General features: G+C 38.8%; 1 protein-coding gene across 5 annotated transcripts in view; it reads left to right on the top strand.

Annotated features, from left to right (window-relative positions):
- The window catches only part of LOC145277829 (uncharacterized), a 432,180-nt gene that overhangs the window by 52,620 nt on the left and 357,852 nt on the right, over nucleotides 1–21,708 (top strand). The gene's annotated exons all lie outside the window — the stretch shown is intronic.

Genomic DNA, 21,708 nt, shown 5'->3' with positions numbered 1-21,708 from the left:
GTATAAGTACCTATTTTATTTATTAGTCATTTATCAAGAGATAACTTGCCTATTCCCTTTGTAAAATTTTCGTATCTATTTGCTAAATATCTATATGTCTCCAGCCGAGGGAGTTCACTTGATTATTAAAGAGGTTTTAAATGCTCTGGTCTATCATCAGCTTATTTTGAAATAAGTGAAGTTTTATGGCGCTTCTCTTTGGACGCAAGTAAAAAAAAAAAGATGAAAATCTCCAATGAGTTTATCAAAATCTGGGACAAAATGTATAAAGAGAAAACATTCTGAAGATTTTCTTAATTAAAAAGGAAATTATATCTACATTTAAACTTCTCCAAAAAGAAAAATGGGATTGGGACATTTATTACTGTGATTAACAGAAAAATAAAAGAAATGATAAAGAAATATGCAACAAATAAATGTTACCAAAGACTCTTCTACATACCTGATTAATTTTATTTTTTTTCTTTTAAAGTGTGTTTTTGATTTTTGTCTCGTCTTTGTGTTAGAATTTAAAACAATGGCTGCCCAATAACTCCGGCAGAAGGACCATCGATAACAGCTCAAAATTTAAAATATGCTGGTAGAAACACATAAACAAATGTTAACAATCGATCGAAAATGTTATGCTGTACAAGTATTTTGTTTAATTTTCGATTTTCAAGCGATTAAGCAACAATGGGCCGGCAATGAGTATCATGAGTTAATTTTATGTGCAAAACCTACGCGAAATTTTGTTTCATTTAATATGATCATTTAAAAATGTAGAATCCCATTTTGCGGAAGTGATTTAGCTAAAGGGATTAATATATTTGCTGCTGCTGCTGCTGATATTATTGTCATCATCATCATCGTCATTATTATTATTATTATTAGTAGTAGTAGTAGTATCTGTAATTTGTTTTTCTTTTACAGTAACACAAATCAAACTAATAATCAATCAAATGTGTATAATTGTGAGAAAAAAATGTGAACATTTTTTTTCAAAGAGGGACGGTACAGAATAGTAAACAGAAATACCTCTTAATGTTAATAATGCTTTTCCAAATAGTATGTTATTATGTAAAAACGAATTCTTGACATGGGACTTCTTTTTTTTTCTTTTTTTTTAACTATTCTCGCCATACACTGTTTTCATATTTTGCATACCAATCGTCAGGTAATTATTTTTGGGATGCCAGCACATCAGCAGATTAGATTTCAATCCACCATTTTGGTTTGCCAAAAAGTAAGCCAAAATGTATGCCAGTGCACCAAATTTCATTCTGTCATAAAAACAAATTTCCACACAAAAAAAAACATTTTTACATCTTTATCTAGGATCAGCTCTGCTTGCCTCCTAGCCTGAGGACGGAGCTAGAAAAGGTGCTCCAAACATGGCCTATTCCACTGCAACCTGGCCAGTTTACTGCAGCTGGTGGGCTTCCCTCTTTGCGGTTGAAATCAAAAGAACAAACAAAAACTCATTCTGGCACCGCAAAGAGGGAAGCCCACCAGCTGCGGTAAACTGGCCAGGTTGCAGTGGAATAGTGGAATGTCAGAACACTACTCGATCCAACTTCAACCACGACGAAGACCAGAAGGCCGGAAAGGAGAACGGCCTTAGTTGCCAGAGAACTCGGATGATATGGAGTAGATATAGCTGCTCTCAGCGAGATGCGGCTCCCCGGCACTGGTCAGCTCATTGAATCTGGCGGTGGTTACACATTCTTCTGGAGCAGACGTAGCAATGAAGAGCGCCGCGAGGCCGGCGTTGGATTCGCCATCAAAAATCATCTTGTGGGCAAACTCGACAGCATTCCTGAAGACGTGAACGATCGCCTCATGACTCTCAAGCTACAGCTCCAGCTGAGTAAGAAAACATTTGCAACCATCATCAGTGCCTACGCTCCAACCATGACAAACCTCGAAGAAACCAAAGACAAATTCTATGAAGACCTCGAAGCCATCCTCTCCTCTGTACCACAGACCGACAAGCTCCTTCTCCTTGGTGACTTCAATGCCCGTGTTGGCAAGGATTACCAAGTGTGGTCAGGTATCATCGGACATCATGGGATAGGAAAGTGCAACAGCGATGGTCTTCTGCTGCTCAGGACCTGTGCCATCTATGGACTGACCTTAACCAACACAATGTTCCGTCTCCCAACCAGAAACAAAACGTCATGGAGGCATCCTCGCTCCAAACATTGGCACATGATTGACTACCTCATCGTCAGGGCCAAAAACAAGCAAGATGTGCTCGTGACGAAAGCTTTGTGTGGTGCCGACTGCTGGTCAGACCACCACCTCATTGTTTCCAAAATCAGACTGCAAATAAAGCCCAAAAGAAGGCCACAAGGTCAAAACGTTGCCAAACGAATGAATGTCAACAAGCTGAAACTCCCTGAAGTTCAGGAAGAACTCCACACCACCCTAACAAGGCAACTCTCTGAACTTGAGTCCAACAATTGGGAGTCTCTCAGCAAGACAATCCACGCTGCTGCTCTCCAGGTACTGGGTCCAAAAACCAGAAACCATCTAGACTGGTTTGATGAGAATGATGCAGAGATACAGAATCTGCTAACAGAGAAGCACCGGCTCTTCAAGATCCACCAAAATGACCCAGACTCCACTTCAAAGAAAGACGCCTACTGTGGTAAGCGAAGTGAAGTCCAGAAAAAACTGCGCATCATGCAAGATACCTGGCTCAGTAACAAAGCTAACGAGATCCAAGGCTATGCCAATAGGCACGATATGAAGCATTTCTACGAGTCCGTGAAGTGTGTCTATGGACCAACGACATCAGGTACATCTCCCCTGCTCGGTGCAGATGGTTCACTCATCACTTAGAAAAATGAAATCCTCGAGAGATGGGCTGAACACTTTGACAGTGTCCTGAATCGTCCTTCAGACATCAATGATGAAGCCATTCAACAACTACCTCAAGTGCCAATCAACCATGCCCTTGACACACCACCCACAGAAGAGGAGGTTGTAACAGCAACCAGGCAAATGTCGACTGGCAAGGCACCTGGCTCCGATGCCATCACAGCCGAAGTATTCAAGTCTGGTGGTCGCTATCTCATCCTCAAACAAACAGAACTGTTCCAAGAGTTGTGGCAAAGCGAAACTCTACCTCAAGACTTCAAAGACGCAACAATTGTTCACATCTACAAAAGGAAGAGCAACAAACAGTCTTGCGATAATCACCGAGGTATCTCTCTCCTTTCAATCGCAGGCAAAATACTAGCTTGTGTTCTTCTAAACCGCCTTCTGAAACATCTGGAACAGGGTCACCTTCCAGAAAGCCAATGTGGTTTTCGCACAGGTCGCGGAACCATCGATATGATATTTGCCGCTCGCCAACTCCAAGAGAAGTTCAAAGAACAATATCAAGACCTCTACATGACCTTCGTTGATCTCATGAAGGCTTTCGACTCAGTGAGCAGGGAAGGCCTGTGGAAGACCATGTCAAAGTTTGGCTGCCCGGACAAGTTCGTGAATATTGTAAGACAGTTCCATGATGGCAACTGATGACGGTGACATCTCAGCTACTTTCCTGGTAACCAACGGCGTAAAACAAGGTTGCGTGCTAGCACCAACGCTTTTCAGCATGACGTTTTCGGCAATGCTGAATGATGCCTTCAGGGAAGTTACTCCTGGCATCCAAATCCGGTACCGGTGTGATGGGAAGTTCTTCAATCTCCGCCGTCTACAAGCTGTCAGTAAAGTCAACGAAACAGTAATCAGAGACCTCCTTTTTGCTGACGACTGTGCTCTCAATGTCACCAAAGAGCATGAAATGCAACTGGAAGTGGACAATTTTCTTCAGCATGTGAGAACTTCGGTCTTATAATAAGTCATGCACCAGCCTGCTCCTGGCAACACGTACCAGGAACCGAACATCCAAGTAAATGGTCAGAGTTTGAAAGCAGTAGACCATTTCACCTACCTTGGCAGTACATTCTCTCATGCTGCCAACATTGGCATCGAAATCACCAACCGCATTGCCAAAGCCAGCAGCTCCTTTGGCAGACTAAGGAAAACAGTCTGGGAATGAAGAGGAATTCAGCAGTACACAAAGGTCAAAGTGTACAAAGCAGTGGTCCTGACATCTCTTCTATATGGTTGTGAAACGTGGGTCCTCTACAGACGTCATGAAAAACAACTAAACCACTTCCATCTTTGATGTCTTTGGAACATCTTGAACATTCGCTGGCAAGACAAGATCCCAGACACTGATGTTCTCGAGAGGTCCAAGCTCCCAAGCATCATCACTACGATCCGTTGGGTAGGCCACGTGTATCGGATGACAGACTCGCGCAAACCAAAACAACTGCTCTATGGTGAACTCCGGTGCGGAATGAGAAGAGCTGGTGGACAGCGCAAACGGTTCAAAGACACTCTGATGTCCTATATGAAAGACTTCAACATTGACGTGAACTCATGGGAAAGCAGTGCTTCCAACAGGCCAACCTGGCGCCGCTTGGAACACAAGGGCTTTCTGCTCGCGTAGGCAAGACGAACTGAATCTGCAAAAGAGAAGCGCACTGCGCGAAAAGCCCGAGATGCTGAGGTGGCCGTCTTCAGCCACTGGTGTCCAACATGTGGCAGGGGCTTCCAAGCCCGGATTGGACTGATCAGCCACCTGCAGACACACAACTAGTTGTCTATGGTCATAATCGACTCCGATTGACGAACACACACACCAAATTAAGCACAAGGCCGTTTTTTAATGTGGAGAGTGACGGGGAAATGGGGACCAGCTCCCCGGGAAGTAGGGGAGCCGGAAAGTGACAATTAGTATGAAGGGTTTCCCCTACATTGACCAATAACTGATTGCCACAAGGGCAATGGTCTTTGCTTGAACTTTGGTCCCCAGCCCCGCAGGGGGGGAGGGCAAGTTGGTTGGATTTATTTGCTTCCCCACCGAGCAAACCAGACACAAGGCCGCTCTTTAATGTGCATAGCAAAGGGGAAATGGGGACCAGCTCCCCAGGGAGTAGGGGAGCTGGATAGTGACAATTGGTATAAAGAGTCTCACCTACACTGACCAATAACTGATTGCCACAAGGGCAATGGCCTTTGCTTGAACTTCGGTGCCCAGCCCCGCAAGGAAGGGGAAGGCGAGTTTGTATTTATTTGCTCCCCCACCAAGCAAATTAGGCACAAGGGGGTGTACTCACTTTTGTGATACACTGTATATATGGCCATATATAGAAACTAAAAAGCTAGAATAACAACTATTCAATAAGTTTAAATCCTTTAACTTATTAAGATATAAATTAGATAAATAAATATTCAATCAAATAACTGAAAAAAAAGTCAGAGCTGCCTTCAAATTAAAAGATATAATAAATAAATAAATAAATAAAATATTGACCGACAAGCGTCACGTTTCATAGATAAACTTTTTGACCTAATTCAGTTAGAACCCCCCACCGACCTTTTTTTCTTTCTATTGTCTAGACATTTATAAAATCGTTAATATTGTGTCGTTCATTATGTGTCAACTTTCCTCACTCCCTTCTCTGTTTCTTTTTCTTAGTGAATTCATACCTCCCTCACTCCCTCTAATATTTTCTCAAAAATATCTTTTTATCTCCCCTTCTTCAAATAAGTCATGACTTAAGTTTATCTCCTCTTCAAATAAGTCATGACTTAAGTTTATCTCCTCTAAACTTGCAAATGGTCCTGAACCATTTTAATTTTTTAATTTAAAATTTTTCTTGCTGGATGAGATCTATTATGATCGAAACAGTCTGCACATTGTAGCAAGATATGAATGTATTTACATAAAGAATAATATATATATATATATATATATATATATATATATATAGTAATTTATAAAATATATATGGTGATTAAGCTACACTGAATATTCTGCGTTTCATCCAACTATAGGATTCGTCGGGCTTATGCGCAAATTCTGTCGTTGCTTCTTGTTTTTTTCTTGCTTTCTAGTCTCCACCGCGCCCCTTCCTATCAGCCAATGGGCATGCATTTTATCAAACAAAGGATCTGTTTTAGAACTAGGTTAGTGGTTTTAGGTGGCCGTTCTCCTTTTCTTTTTTTTTTATACCTCTAAATATACCTATGTGTACACAATAATGCACATATATATACATATATACATATATAGACACCGCACACTTTGCCCAGTCCAAAATAAATGTCTAACAAAAAGCGTAGTTTATCAAGCAACAATATTTGCGAAAGAAAACCCGAATAACAAGAAATATTACATAGGCATGACTTCCTTAGATTTCAAAACCCGATACTATGACCACAAAAGCACATTCAAAAATAAAAAACACCGTATAAAAACAACACTAGCGAATAAATACTGGGAACTCAAAGAAAGCGGACATTCGCCGGTAGTCGAATGGAAAATAATGAGACAAGCTACCACATGCAAACATTTAGACGACCCATGTAAATTATGCCTCCATGAAAAATTTTCTATCCTGTACTTTAAAGAACCTCAAAATCTATTAAACTCTAGGCGGGAAATAGCAAACAACTGTGTTCACAAAATAAAACTTACTCTAGGATAGCGATACAAAATAGCTCTAAAACTAACAATAACAATAGAAAACAAACAAATAAATAAATCAAATAAACATGAATATACATAAACGATCACACACATATATGTATATATATATATGTATATATATGTGCATTATTGTGTACACATAGGTATATTTAGAGGTATAAAAAAAAAAAAAAAAAAGGAGAACGGCCACCTAAAACCACTAACCTAGTTCTAAAACAGATCCTTTGTTTGATAAAATGCATGCCCATTGGCTGATAGGAAGGGGCGCGGTGGAGACTAGAAAGCTGATTGGCCAACTAGAAATCCTCAACATATATAAAAACAAGAAGCAACGACAGAATTCGCGCATAAGCCTGACAAATCCTATAGTTGGATGAAACGCAGAATATTCAGTGTAGCTTAATCGCCATATATATTTTATAAATTACTAACTAGCTCTACCTACGTATTGAGCACTTTTGAAGTAAATACTTAAAGTTTACGCATAAATCTATACTTTCGTATATTAAACTTATGTGAATAAATGAAGTAGTTATATATATATATATATATATATATATATATATATATATATATATATATATATATATTTCCTCAGACAGAAACAACACGGCTGATGAGAACCTAACATCATTTACGTTATACCATTAACTGGTCCCCTTTGTGTTGAGCTTGAAATCGACGGTACCAATGTTTTTCTGAACTTCTGTACTATTAAATAAATAAATAAATATTAAGCTCTTATATCGAAAAAGTTTTTCTTTGTAATCGATCACCTTATTGGAATTTTTTTCCCAAAAAACAGTAAACAAATATATATATATATATATATATATATATATATATATATATATATATATATATATATATATATATAGTAAGAGAGAGAGATAGATGGTGGATCAATTAAATAACCCACCAAATTTATACAATTAAAATAAAATTTTAACTTCATTCATAGAGAGTTAACAAAGCCCACGCCCTCCCCATGTTAAAAATGGTTTTCTAAACAGTAACATTATTTAGAAATTTCTTCATAACCATGATAGGGCCATTGTTAAATATTTTTTTCTTACATTGTTTTCTCATTTTGCCTCGTCGACTACTTTCAACTGTTTATGAAAACTTTCAAGCAGCATGTTGTACACTAATGATGAACTGATAAAATCTGGTTTTGTTTTATCATGAAAATAAATCTTTTGTTTTTTTACAATTTTCAATCAATTACAAGAAAATTTTAAAGAAAAAATATACTTGGAAATTACCCGGAAATCAAATCTTTAATTAAATATTTATTAATTTTAAAAGAATCGGAATCGGAATTGGGAAACGTATTGGAATTGAAAATTTAGAACGGAATCGGTAATTGTATCAGAATTGGAAAAATTTTGGAATCGTTCCACCACTAATATATATATATATATATATATATATATATATATATATATATATATATATATATATATATATATATGAGAGAGAGAGAATAAAATTATTGGTAAATTTTTCCACCTCCACAATTTTATTTTAAATGACGACTTTTATATATTTTTGACTATGCTGAATACGAAAATTGCATTGAAATTTTGCAGAAATAAGTAGTTAGCGAGATATAAAATGTTGCATTATGCATTGTATTCTTTGGCGGCCATCTTTGTTACGCGCGTAACATTTCTATTACTCTATACAACTTTAATAGTTTATTTTGGAAGTATAATCCATAAAGAAAATAAACAACCCACTTTTAAAAGAGAAATTACGAGTTTTTTTATATTTTATTCGCAGTTTCGTGTTAAGGGTGTCAAAAATTCCTACAAAAATTTTAATACACCTAGTCCATTCCATCACCCCATCTCTTTGCTGTCGATATGGCCGATCAACAGTCGACCGAAGTAAAAGATTCCAAATATGCTCAATACAAGAAAGTTCTTGCGCCGGCGAACAACCGTTAAAAAATTTTTTTTTTAATAAATTAAAAAAAATCAGTATTTCTTGAAAAAAAAAACCCAAAAAAAACCGTGTTTTTCTATTTTTGTGTAATCCCCACACCATAAAAAAAACAAAAAAAAACAACCTGACTGAACTTGAAAATAAAAGAAAAAAAATTGTACTTACACCTAACATTTACACGGGTACGCAACCTTTTCTTGATAATAACATTTTTTAAATAACTTGCTGTTGATAAATATTTTGCAAAAAAAAAAAAAAAAATAATTAAATAAAAAATAAAGATAAATACTAAAATAAATTAAATAAACATATTTGCTTTTTTTCAAGGTAGTTTTTTTTGTTATTTTTTGATAATTTGCATTTGTATTTTTTTTTTTTTCGGTTTGTTTTGCTTTTTTCTGCGTCTGTTAAGCCGCTTGGCTGTCACCGATGATTGCCGGTCTCACCCGATCCGGGCTTGACGGGAAATCACGAGAATTCGGGTCAAATTATGCAAGAGTATCAAAAAAATATATACCTTTTTTCCGCCCGTTTTTAAAGTTAGTTCTTATTTTAGTCCATCTTTTTCTTGGCATGTTGTTAAAAGTTGTCTATTAATGGTTGAAATAATTATTTACATTACTTTAAATGAAACGCATATTGCCAGTTTATTATCGTTGGAAACGCTATTTTTACATTTCAATTATTTTCTTGGCCTTCGGGCCGGGATGAAAGTGTAGTATCTGTTCCGGCAGATACTGCAAGCTATGACTGGCTATGACTAGCTATGACTAGCAAAGACCGGATGTGGGGGCAACCCCACATGCCTGACCTTTAACCAGCTTCCATTTCCCACCTCTCGGGAGCTGGTCCCCTTTTTCCCTTCCCCCTCCCTTCACTCCTCACATTAAAAATCGGCCTTGTGCCTAATTTGCTCGGTGGGGGAGCAAATAAATACCATCTGTTCCGGCAGATACTGCACTTAAGATAATTTGTACCAGTCAATGGAGGGGAAACCCTCTATACTGGGACAATTATTATTTTTGGTAACCAGAGTGACCCCTTTTAGGGGAGCTGGTTTTTACCTCACATTAAAAACGGCCTTGTGCCTAATTTGCTCAGTGGGGGAGCAAATAAATACCATCTGTTCCGGCAGATGCTGCACTTAAGATAATTTGTACCAGTCAATGGAGGGGAAACCCTCTATACTGGGAACCGCCTGGGTAATACCTAGGAGGTCCACCCTCCCAGGCCTTGCCACCGGGCTTTCCGGTGGGGCAAGTTTATTGCTTGCTGCCTGAGGCGCCCCGACCGGGGAATGCCGACGGGGTTACTCAGGCAATTTTTAAAATTGCAGGAGTGCCCCTCCTTTAGGGGAGCCTGCGGGGTTCCCACTTTCCGGCCTTGTGCCACATAATGCTGATGTGGGCAGCATTTAAATAAAAATAAAAACCAGAGTGCCCCCTTTTTTCCTACTTTTAGGGGAGCTGGTTTTTACCTCACATTAAAAACGGCCTTGTGCCTAATTTGCTCAGTGGGGGAGCAAATAAATACCATCTGTTCCGGCAGATGCTGCACTTGAGATAGTTTGTACCAGTCAATGGAGGGGAAACCCTCTATACTGGGACAATTATTATTTTTGGTAACCAGAGTGCCCCCTTTTTGCCTACTTTAAGGTGAGCTGGTTTTTACCTCACATTAAAAACGGCCTTGTGCCTAATTTGCTCAGTGGGGGAGCAAATAAACACCATCTGTTCCGGCAGATACTGCAAGCTATGACTAGCTATGACTAGCAAAGACCAGATGTGGGGGCAACCCCACATGCCTGACCTTTAACCAGCTCCCATTTCCCACCTCTCGGGAGCTGGTCCCCTTTCTCCCTTCCCCCTCCCTTCACTCCTCACATTAAAAATCGGCCTTGTGCCTAATTTGCTCGGTGGGGGAGCAAATAAATACCATCTGTTCTTCAGATGCTGCACTTCTATTTCTTGTTCTCTTTCGGTGGAGGAGAAATCCTTCACGACTGAGACAATTTTTATTTTTGTACCTTTTCTCCACGTTAAAAAATGACCCTGGTGTCTAACTCTGTCCCGTGGGGAGGCATAGTAAATAGGTATAATTAATTTAGAAAGGGAAGGTAACTGCCATTTTCTGAAAAATTACATTTAAATAAAAAAGCTTTTATCAGTCAAAGGGAGATAATCACTAAATATTTATTGCATTATTATTAAATAATTATTAATGATTTTAAAATAAAAAATAGATAATAAAATAAGAATAGAAAATAATGGTAATAAAATACTATTTAAAATAATATTAATAATAAAATAATAGTAATAATAATATTTATTAAGTTATAGATAATAAATGTTTTAAATAGATTAGTAATCAGAAGATTTTATGATTTATGGTGGTTTAAACCTGTCGAATTTAATTCAACGTTTATAAATGCATCCTGCCAGAATTTCATCTTTTAAGTTTAAGAGAATGGATTTACTGTCATTATATTTAAAACCTACTATGGCAATCCTCCACCCAGGTAATTGATTTATTTTCAAACATTCACAATAAAAAGACTCTTAAATTTTTTTCTTTCGACATTGAATCCAATCGATATCACCAATCTGTCTTCAGTGATTTCTGCTCTCCCATTTGACTGTACATATCCCACTAAAGAAAGCCGGCATCAGACATCCCAAATGTGGTAGCTGTGAATTGTGGACCACCATCAGAGGCTACTTCCTCAGGAACTCCATAAATTGAAAAATGTTCTCTGACAATCTCAACCAACAGAGTGAATTTGGTTTTCACCGGTTTAAAATGGTATGCCCAAGAAACCTGATTTATTAGGCCAAACCAGGAATGAACTGACAATAAATCAGTGGGAGCAGGAAAATACAAAATGGTGGCGAGCATGATATCAGTGGGGACAATGCAGTTTTGGTATACCTTTAAACCTGCAAAATTGACTGTCTTCATAGAACTAAAATTTCTTAGCACTTGCTACAATACCCTAAGAGGGTTAGAAAGTCTCATGTGTCATAAAATGATTGTTCAATTGAGCCAGAATAAAGCAATGTGTCATCTACCAATTTACCTTGTTTGCTATATGTGATATAATGTCATCAAAATCCTGATATAACTAAATGCAATAAACCCTCAAGCTACTTGTAAATAAATATTTATGATAGGCGTAGGCAAATGCTGACTTTCTTCATCCATCTCAATGACATGGTATTCGTCCACCACGTTGATCAATGGCTTCTTGTTATTGGGTGAAATCTAGAAGTTCATTGGTAGCGATAAGTTCCCTGGAGTTTCCTGAGTTTCTGGAAGATAATGGTGTGCCACCACTCTCTGTCCCAGTTACCATTATATTACGCCACTTGACAGGATTGTTATGATCAACGGATTTGATGATCCCCTTCTCAACATCCTATCAAGTTGAACCTTGATTGTACACTTCAAATGATGGAGTATTAGGATGGGTGAATGTCGAGCAAATGGAATAGCGTATTTTTTTAGGTGGATGCATACAGGTGTAGTTATCATCACTGGAAATGGTGCAACTGTGTTGAAGGTGCTGGTACTGAATTGTTGGAAAATTCTCCTCGGTAGGAGCAAACAGTAGAATGGTTGTGTACGAGCCTTTTTCTAGTCTCGCACAAAACACACATTCGTATTTCAAGCTATATCATATACATACGCGCACACGTCCACACACGTTCACACATTCACGTTCGCGTACATACACTCACAGTCACGTGTATAGACACACAAACACACACACACACACGCACACAAACACACACATGGATGACGTCACTTCCACTTTCTAAGGAAATGTACACATGTGCAAAAGACCACCGGAAACGAGTATAAAACAAAGAGACAAGCTCTTTCTAACCCTTTTAGGACCAGCTCTCAACCAGAGAGGTTTGGCTAATCAGCCGCTTCCCTTTCGGGAGGCGCACGCTCACACGCGTACCTCACACCACTTTACTACTATATGGGACCACGAGCTAACAGACTGTATGTACACATTCCCACTCTTTCTCTTTCTATCTACTACTGGTCCCTGAGAACACCTTCGCGTAGCTGACTGCTAACTGACGTCAACTCTCATATCCTCTTTGTCTACACGCTGGACTATCATTCTCATTTCCACTACAACACTCATTTCTCTTCCCACGCGCGAACAAACGATAGTGACCCAATAGTGAGATGAACATACATTTCCTATTCTTCTACAACACCAACCCCGCAACGAACATTGGTTACACACGCGCAGACATGAACACATGTTATAAATAAAATGTTAATTCTTTCAACAGCAAATAAACGATGTTTATCTTATCCATCAAATGAGTTTTTGTTTCCTTCAATTCCATTCGTTTCATTATTTTTTTGTGGTGAGCTAGGGTATTATACTCTGGTCCGCTACATTTTATGGTTGGTGACCCCGTTATTTTTAAATGAAATGGATGAGGTTGAACGAAGCACTCATACACACACAGACTCTCTCTCTCTACAATGATAAACTTTTCCTCTTCACCAGCTAACAACGAGAGACACATGGCAAACTATAAACTTTCTTCTCACCAGTAAACAGTGAGAGACGCATGCAAAACTAAACACGCATCGTACCCTTTTCTTTCATTTGTTTCTTTCACAAAAGAAATTCCTGTTCGTTTAATTCAATTTAACATGTCGTTCGTTTCTTCCTACAGACAATTCATTTTTCCCTATTTTTCACTGCCTCAACAAATTGGTGACACACGAACGCGCGAGGATCACACATTTCCTCCTGTGCCACAGGTCCACCACAAACTGGCGCCCGACTGACGCGAAAACGAACAAGCATGGCGACCCTACCTTTTTTGAAATTGTTTTGAGCGAGACGCGCGTTTTATTTAATAAAGAAAAAAAACAAACTTTTCAACAAGAAAACCGCTACCGACAAGGACTACTACAAACTACAATGACGAAACCCCTCGTCAGACTCGGCAAAAAACGAACGCGGAGCTGTCGACTTCATAGCGAATTTTAAAAAAAAAATTCGAGCTCGACAAACATTTTCACGGTTTCCTGACATTACCCTGCAAGAAACGCGAGGAGCAAATCACATAGGCCTATGCAATTCCCTCCCGCACAGCAGACGCAACAACAAAGAAACAGGACATCCCTATCAACACATAGGAAGAAGTTGAATCAACAATACGAGTTGAGATAAGTTTCGTTGACAGCTGGCAACCACGAACGAATACACAACAAACGCCCATACAGACAATGTACACACACTACCGCAGACGCACATGCGAAGACAACGGCAACCAAACTCATCGTTCAACAAGAACGAATGCGCAACTCGCGCCCGTCCAAACGATACACACATTACTGCAGACTCACATGCGAAGATACCGTCAACTGGACACACACACACACACACCGTCAACACAAAACAAAAATTTTCCTTCCAAACGAACAATTCACTTCGCTGTCCAAGCAACTCTTTGCACATGTCAGCACACAACAAAAAACCAAACAAACAAATGTCAGCCTAAAAAAGAGCAAACGCATTTTCCACGCATAAGTAAATACTTTTTTTTACGAACACAATCCGTTTTTGACATTCCGTTCCTTTTGACGTCTTTCAAACAACCACACCAACAGCAAAACAAAACAGGACGAAAAATCAATTGCCGAAAACATTACTCACAAAAAAATATATATATATATATATAAATATATATACATTGCATGTATTTTTTTTTTCCTAGGAAGGGAAGTATTGTACGAGCTTTTTTCTAGTCTCGCACAAAAACACACATTCGTATTTCAAGCTATGTCATATACATACGCGCACACAAACATACGCGCCCACATCCACACACGTACACACATTCACGTTCGCGTACATACACTCACAGTCATGTGTATAGACACACGCACACATGGACGACGTCACTTCCGCTTTCTAAGGAAATATACACATGCGCAAAAGACCACCGGAAACGAGTATAAAACAAAGAGACAAGCTCTTTCTAACCCTCTTAGGACCAGCTCTCGACCAGAGAGGTTGGGCTAATCAGCCGCTTCCCTTTCGGGAGGCGCACGCTCACACGCGTACCTCACACCACTTTACTACTATATGGGACCACGAGCTAACAGACCGTATGTACACATTCCCACTCTTTCTCTTTCTATCTACTACTGGTCCCTGAGAACACCTTCGCGTAGCTGACTGCTAACTGACGTCAACTCTCATATCCTCTTTGTCTACACGCTGGACTATCATTCTCATTTCCACTACAACACTCATTTCTCTTCCCACGTGCGAACAAACGATAGTGACCCAATAGTGAGATGAACACACATTTCCTATTCTTCTACAACACCAACCCTGCAATGAACATTGGTTACACACGCGCGGACATGAACACATGTTATAACTAAAATAACTTACTTTCAACAGTAAATAAACAACGTTTATCTTATCCATCAAATGAGTCTTTGTTTCCTTCAATTCCATTCGTTTCATTATTTTCTTGTGGCGAGCTAGGGTATTATACCCTGGTCCGCTACAGTTGGCCTGGCTGGAGGGGCTTGTTTTCCTCAATCACAGAAACATATGCATTGTTCATCAATACAGGAAATCCTTCAATAAAATATTCACTGTGATACTTGCTGCCCTTGAGAAGCCAAGCTGTTTGACATTACGACTGAAATATGCCATTAATTTCAACTGAATACAAGTAGAGCCATCACAGTGTAACTTGGAACTGCCAACAACAATAATCAGCTTGCTGCTACATGGTGATAATAATGAGGTACTGAATTTCAAAGCCCACAGGTGACTTTCACCCACAATACAAATGGAGGCATCACTGTCCAGAAACAGAATGATTCTTCAAGTGCGTGAGAATGGCTGAACTTAGCATTGATCGGATTTTGGTGAAAGTCCAGTGAACACATCATCCTTTGGGTTATACTTCACATGTGCTACAAGTTGTATACTATCAATTGATGGTGTCCGTTTCCTCTCCTTCTTCAAATAGTACCGTTCAAAGTGATTGGGAATACCACAATAGTTACAGTTTTTCCCTATGCTGAGCATTTCTTCTCACATCCGTGTGCATCATGTTCGGCACTGCTACAGATGAGACAGGGCTGCTTGATACGATTGTTCCGCTGAAACTTGTTATGGCTCTGAGAAGCACCATAAATAGTGGCAGGAGTAGAGAAATGTTCTAACAAACCTTGATCAAATAACACAGATTCCACTGATGATGCAAAGTTAATAACATCGGCAAGCGAAGATAGTTGACTGGCTTTGGTCAGAATATTGGCTATTAATTGAGTCCACGAATAAACTAGTCTCTCAAGTGCGATTATGAGAGCTTAAATTGACAATTGGGGTATTCGAATATGCAATTCATAGATGTTGAAAAGAGGCGAACCACAAAATTCTGAAAAAAATGTATTTTCTCTGCTTTAATCAGTTGAACTTCATACAGTGAATTGCGGGGTTTGAACGTTTTGTGGTTAAGAAAAAGATACAATATGACAAACTGATCTGTTTGGTGTATAATTAATAAAAATATTCAGCTTCTAAAATCCTAACTCGCTTACTTGTTTTATGTGAAGGAACCATAAAAAGTGAATCCTCATTTCATTAAAATGAGGTGGGTATTGTAATATTTGTTCTATCCTCAATCCCTAAGAATTATTTTAAGGATGTGAAAGAAATCTTTCCAAGTATTACATCCTCCTTTATGGGAAGGAGTAATGTATTATCTGGGGTTTTTTTTGTCATGAGACCCTCTTCCCAGGGATTACTTTCTTCTTTTTTTGAGTGGGTAATGTATCTGTTCTGTTATGATGTCATCCTACAAATCATTAACTTCTCCTTTGTGGGCATCATGTTACCATCCATCAAGGCACTCTCACCTTTTTTTATCATCTTACTATTCTTCCAGGCTTTACACCCTTTGGAATAGTGTAGTGTATTTTAATTTATCATATATTCCACCCATGGATTATTTCCTGATTGGAAGGGGGACAGTATTGTGATAGTCATCAAAGAAGCATGTGCCCATGTGTGGCTGTATGTAAAAACAACAACATAATTAACTTACTTTCAGGTGGGATCTGAAAGACAGGCATCATGAAGATTGACTGAGCTTTTATACCAAACACGAGTCACATGTTTACAGGTCATGTGATGGGGGGGGGATAAAAATGGTCTGAGAAGTGGAAGAGGAGGAGGCAGGAAATAAAGTCAACAGACATTTTGTTTAACCACTACCAAGAAGCAACTGTTGCAAAAAGGAATTTATTTATTTTTTTTTTTTTGAAAGGAAAAATTTCAAGAAGCTATTTCAGCCATTTTTTAGTCGTTTCCGGCTGACTGTTGCTAACATCAGCATTTTCTTTCCCTGTGAAGTTTTTTCAGTTATTTTATTTTTCTTCACTTTATTTACTGTAAAAAGACAATGAGTGAATTGAAGTTTGATTTGAAGTTGATACCCAAATTTGACGGGTCCAAGTCTGTTGTTGACTGGGTCAAAAGGGTTAAGTTAACATGCAACCTCTGTGAAGTAAAGAGGATTCCCTTGAGATTGGCTGGATGCGCCTTGAGTGTATATCAACAATTTAGTGCTGTTGAGAACACTGATGACAATTAAAAATGCACTGTACAAGGCATTTGCCATGGATCTGTGTGCAGCTTATAAGAAATTTGCTTTGAGGAGACACATGCCAGGAGAAACTGGATTTTTTTGTTTTTTTTTGCAGAGCTGAAAAAACTTGCAATCCTGTTTGTGGCCAGCCTTCCAACGCGTGTAAAGCAACTGCTTAGAGCCTCCACCAGAATTTTAGCAACGCACATGGAACACTTGTTGGAACGTGCTCGAGCAATCATCGGAAATGAGGAAGACTTAGGGGGACTAGTTGTGATGGTAGCGCAGACAGCCCATAATAGTACAGGGGAGACTTCTAGTCTGAACCCCGCGACCAATGGAAGACCTTTCCACTGCAGCCGGCAGGGTCATTTCATGAAAAGTTACACTGAAACTCCCCCAAAACTGTGGTCTTTTCCTGGGGCAAGTCATCAGCGCCGCTCTGCTCCCCAGACAAAATGTAAGTGAGGCGCAACCAACAATGACTATTTACATAAACCAAGTGTCCTGCTTAGCTCTCCTTGACTCAGGCTGCTCACATACCATAGTGAGTACCAGACTGTGTTGAACCTGGAATAAGAAGATCATCAATCAAAGTCACCACAATAGGCGGCATGACTGAAGCATGCTGTGGAGCTGGAACTGTGAAGATCCATACACTCTGGTGTGACCACAGAAATCAATGTGTTGGTGATGCAAGGGGATTTGCTGAGGTTTGACTTATTGCTAGGATATGATGCCATCAAGGCACTGGGGGAATTGTTATTGAATGAGCTAGGAGCATACGCTTTTTGGAAATTCCAGTGTGTGACACGGTCCACATCGATCAGCCTGATTTCAAGGTGGACAACAACCATTGCCAGAAGGCCTGGACTGCATCATGGAAGTGGATTGAGGGAAGGACGCCAACTGAACTTAAGAATGATGTCACAGAGTACCTCATACCTGATGAGGCGTGTGATGAATATGAGCAAAAGCTTTAGACATGGCTCCAAATCGATGGTTGATTCCCTACCCCGTTGACAAGCTTGGACCTTCTAAAGGTCTAATACCCTTGATGGCGGTGGTCCAGCATAATAAGTCGAAAGTAAGACCTGTGCTGGACTATCATGAATTCAACAAGCACATTGAGGCTTCCACTGCTGATGCTGACATGTGTGCCAGCAAATTGAGGGAATGGTGTCAGATATTAGATTTAAGGAAGGCCTATTTGCAGGTGCAAGTGGCCGTTCCAGACAGTGTGGTTTCAGGGTCAGAGGTACTGCTTGACATGACTCGGCTTTCATCTAAATGTGGCACCGCAGATTATGAAGACTATTGTGAATGTGGTGCTGTCCCAGGAAAAGACCATTGAGGATGCAGCATCAGCCTACATTGATGATGTGTACGTCAATGAGGATGTACAGTCTGCATCATGTGTCAGAGATCGGCATGGAATGCAAGGATCCTGAACATCTGAAAGATAGAGCATGCATATTGGGGTTGGACATCTGTGAGGAAGAAGGCACCATATGATGGACGCATGGCAGTGGGATTCCAGGATCCCTGATGTTATTACATGGCAGACTGTTTTTTCCTTGTGTGGGAAACTTGTTGGTCACCTACCAGCTTGTGGCTAACTCCATGCAACTGTGGGTGTTATTAAATGTAGAGCTAATTTGATGACCACAGGATGGAATGATATACCTGATGATGCCCTTCTAACTCTAATGATAATGGAAACTCTGGAGAGAGTGAATAAAAAGGACCCTGCCCATGGGGAGTGGTGTGTCGACGGTGATGACATAAATGTTTGAGTCGACACGAGTTCATTAGTATCGGAAGTCTCATTAGAACTAAGAGGAAATGTGTTTGAGGATGCATGTTGGCTGCAACCCATCAACCTGGCGGAAGTGGATGCTGTTGTAAAAGCCATAAATCTGGCACTGCAATGGCAGTAAAAATAATTGTACCTGTACACAGATTCTCTCTGTGTCTATCACTGAGTGTCTGAAACACTTTATGGATGAACAAGAATCCGTACTAATTGATGGAACTCCACACCATGTGCGCGATCTTTGTTTCCCAGTACTCGTTTGCGTCTGTGCTATTTGTCTGCATGTTCAGTCATTTGTATACGTCTCAGTATATTACTTTCTCTACATAGTCATGTTTGTTCTTGTATTCTTTTTGAACTAGTACTGCTCAGATGTGTATTCCTTTAACTATGTAATTTCATTCTTCTAATGTATTCTTTTCCAATCTTCTCTTTCATTTCTGTAGAGTTGATGGTGTCTACTTCCAGAATTCCTAAATATTTATAGCTAACCTGTTCGCCAAATGCCTTCATCTTTTGGTTTGGCAGTTCCATGCCCTCTGATTGTTTTCATTTTTCCCCTCTTATCTATCAATACACACTTTTTCATTCTAGAGTTCATTGGGATGTCCTGGCCGAAGATTTTGGCCCTATTTATCAGCTTTTCATCAGTTCCTTTTAGAAAATAGTTTCACGTCATCTATATGAATGAAGTGGTTTTTCTGCATTTGTAATTTCCCTAAGAATGTAATTGAATGCCAAAATGGCTATGATAAACAGTAGTTGTATGTTGGAAGATACCTCTCTGTATGTTTATCTCAGTCAGGTGATAAACATACAGCTCTATTCTCCATGTTTCCATAGCTTTCTTAATAATATTAATAATCTTGTCAGATATCGTGTACAATCTTAAGCATTTAATTATTCATACTTCATTCAACAGAATTCTGTTGTAGGCTTTCTTGTAGTCAATCCATGCCATGGCTATGTTGTTCCCCCCCCTGCTTTTTCCTTCAAGATCTTTTGCTTTATGTATGCGTCCCCCTTTTACCTTTTCAACATTCTTTTTATTCCTTGGGAAGTTGTTCACATAAACCATAAAATTGTTAAGGGAATATTAAATTTGTTCTCTCAGTTGTGCTGTTAGGATTTTCCACATGGTTCTTAAACAGATTATTGGTTTGCAGTTGCTTAAGACTGTTGCCTTTTCTGCGTCTTTCTGTATTAATGTAGTCCTTCATTTGGTCATCCATTCTAGTGTGTATATTTTGTGGAAGCAACTTCTCAGTCTGAGCATTAGCATTTCATGTAGAGTCATGAACTTTTTAAACAAGTATGCATGTATGCCATCATAGTCTGATGCTTTCCAGTTTGTCATTTTCCTTAATGTTGTTAGAAACAGAAATTAAATTAATTGCTTCTTCATTAATTTATGTTTTTTCTTCGATTTCCTGTAAATTTTCTATCATGTTATTCAGCCATGTGGTTTTTCAGTTCATGTCAAAAGTAATGTAAAATGTGACTTACACAAGCGACGGCGCCTCTCTATCCTGTTGGGTGACATAATCCAGAAAGGAATGAGAAAAAAAAAACTTTCGTTTATAGACGGTTTATTAATATAAATATGGCATTAATTTGCATGTGAAGACAATGATTGCCGTGAAAAAGAAGGAAGCAGAAAGCACAGGGCAGTCTTTTTTTTTATTTTTGAGAGAGAGAAATAGTGAGAAATGTCGATGAAGATTACAGTTGAAATTGGAAGTTGGCAAGGAGCTTGGATGAATATTTATTATTATTATTGTTAAATCACAGTTTGTTTGTTTTTTTCACTGTTATAGTCTTCAGACTTTCTTCTGCCAGAAGTGTTTTGTTTCTGTTGTTTAATTTTTGTTCTTCTTCCTTCTTTAATGATACAAAATACATGTAAAAAAATTTTGTCCTGGGATTGAGTTATTTTTTTAAAAATAAATTCCAAATTCATCTAATTAATTATTAAAGTTTAATTTATCTAATTAATTATTAAAGTTTAATGGTTTAAATTTATCTAATTAATTATTAAAGTTTAACGGTTGCATCTAACAAATGGGCCCTGTCGGTGGGGCATTAGAATACGCCGACTGCTCCCCTGCAGAGGGTAAAAGTCTCTCAATGGGGGTCCTGGATATGACCTTAAACTATATCCAGTGGTGAGGGCCCCAGCTTGTGGGCTTTGGGGAGTGTGGAGCCACCCTTTAATTACCATTGCTCCCAGGTTCACTCTGACCTGGAGTAGTAGTACCTGTTAGGGCCCCAACTATGGGTTAAATAGAAACCGACTTGAAAACAACAAATATATTCTATTAAAAAAAAATTTTCTTCAAAATCTTTGGATTCGGCATTAAATAACCCGAAAAGGGTTGATATGCCGTAAAACAAAAACAAGCAACCAACCAACAAATCTAACAAATGCGTTAAATTAAGACAAAAGGAAACATCTCACTTAGCTATTTATGTATTTCTGTCGCCTCCTCTCACTCTATGTTGATTCAACCACTCTAATAGTTTTTAATGTCTCAGTGAGAATTTAGAGAAAGAGTAACTCTCTTTTCAGCTGATTTACATAGTGTGTTCGTACACACCATAAATATGTATGTAAATTAGATAGCAAATATTATTCTTTACTTCTATATGGTCGATAAGAATAAGCTAGAACTAAAAATTAATTAAATTTTAGTTCTAAAATATCTATTAGCATATTTGTTTGATAATATGAGTATATGTGCACG

The sequence above is a fragment of the Euprymna scolopes genome, chromosome 6 (genome assembly GCF_053919585.1).
Source record: "Euprymna scolopes isolate OS-2025 chromosome 6, ASM5391958v1, whole genome shotgun sequence".
Classification (NCBI taxonomy): domain Eukaryota; kingdom Metazoa; phylum Mollusca; class Cephalopoda; order Sepiida; family Sepiolidae; genus Euprymna; species Euprymna scolopes.
Note: the sequence above shows the minus strand (reverse complement) of the source record. Positions and strands in the feature narration are given on the sequence as shown.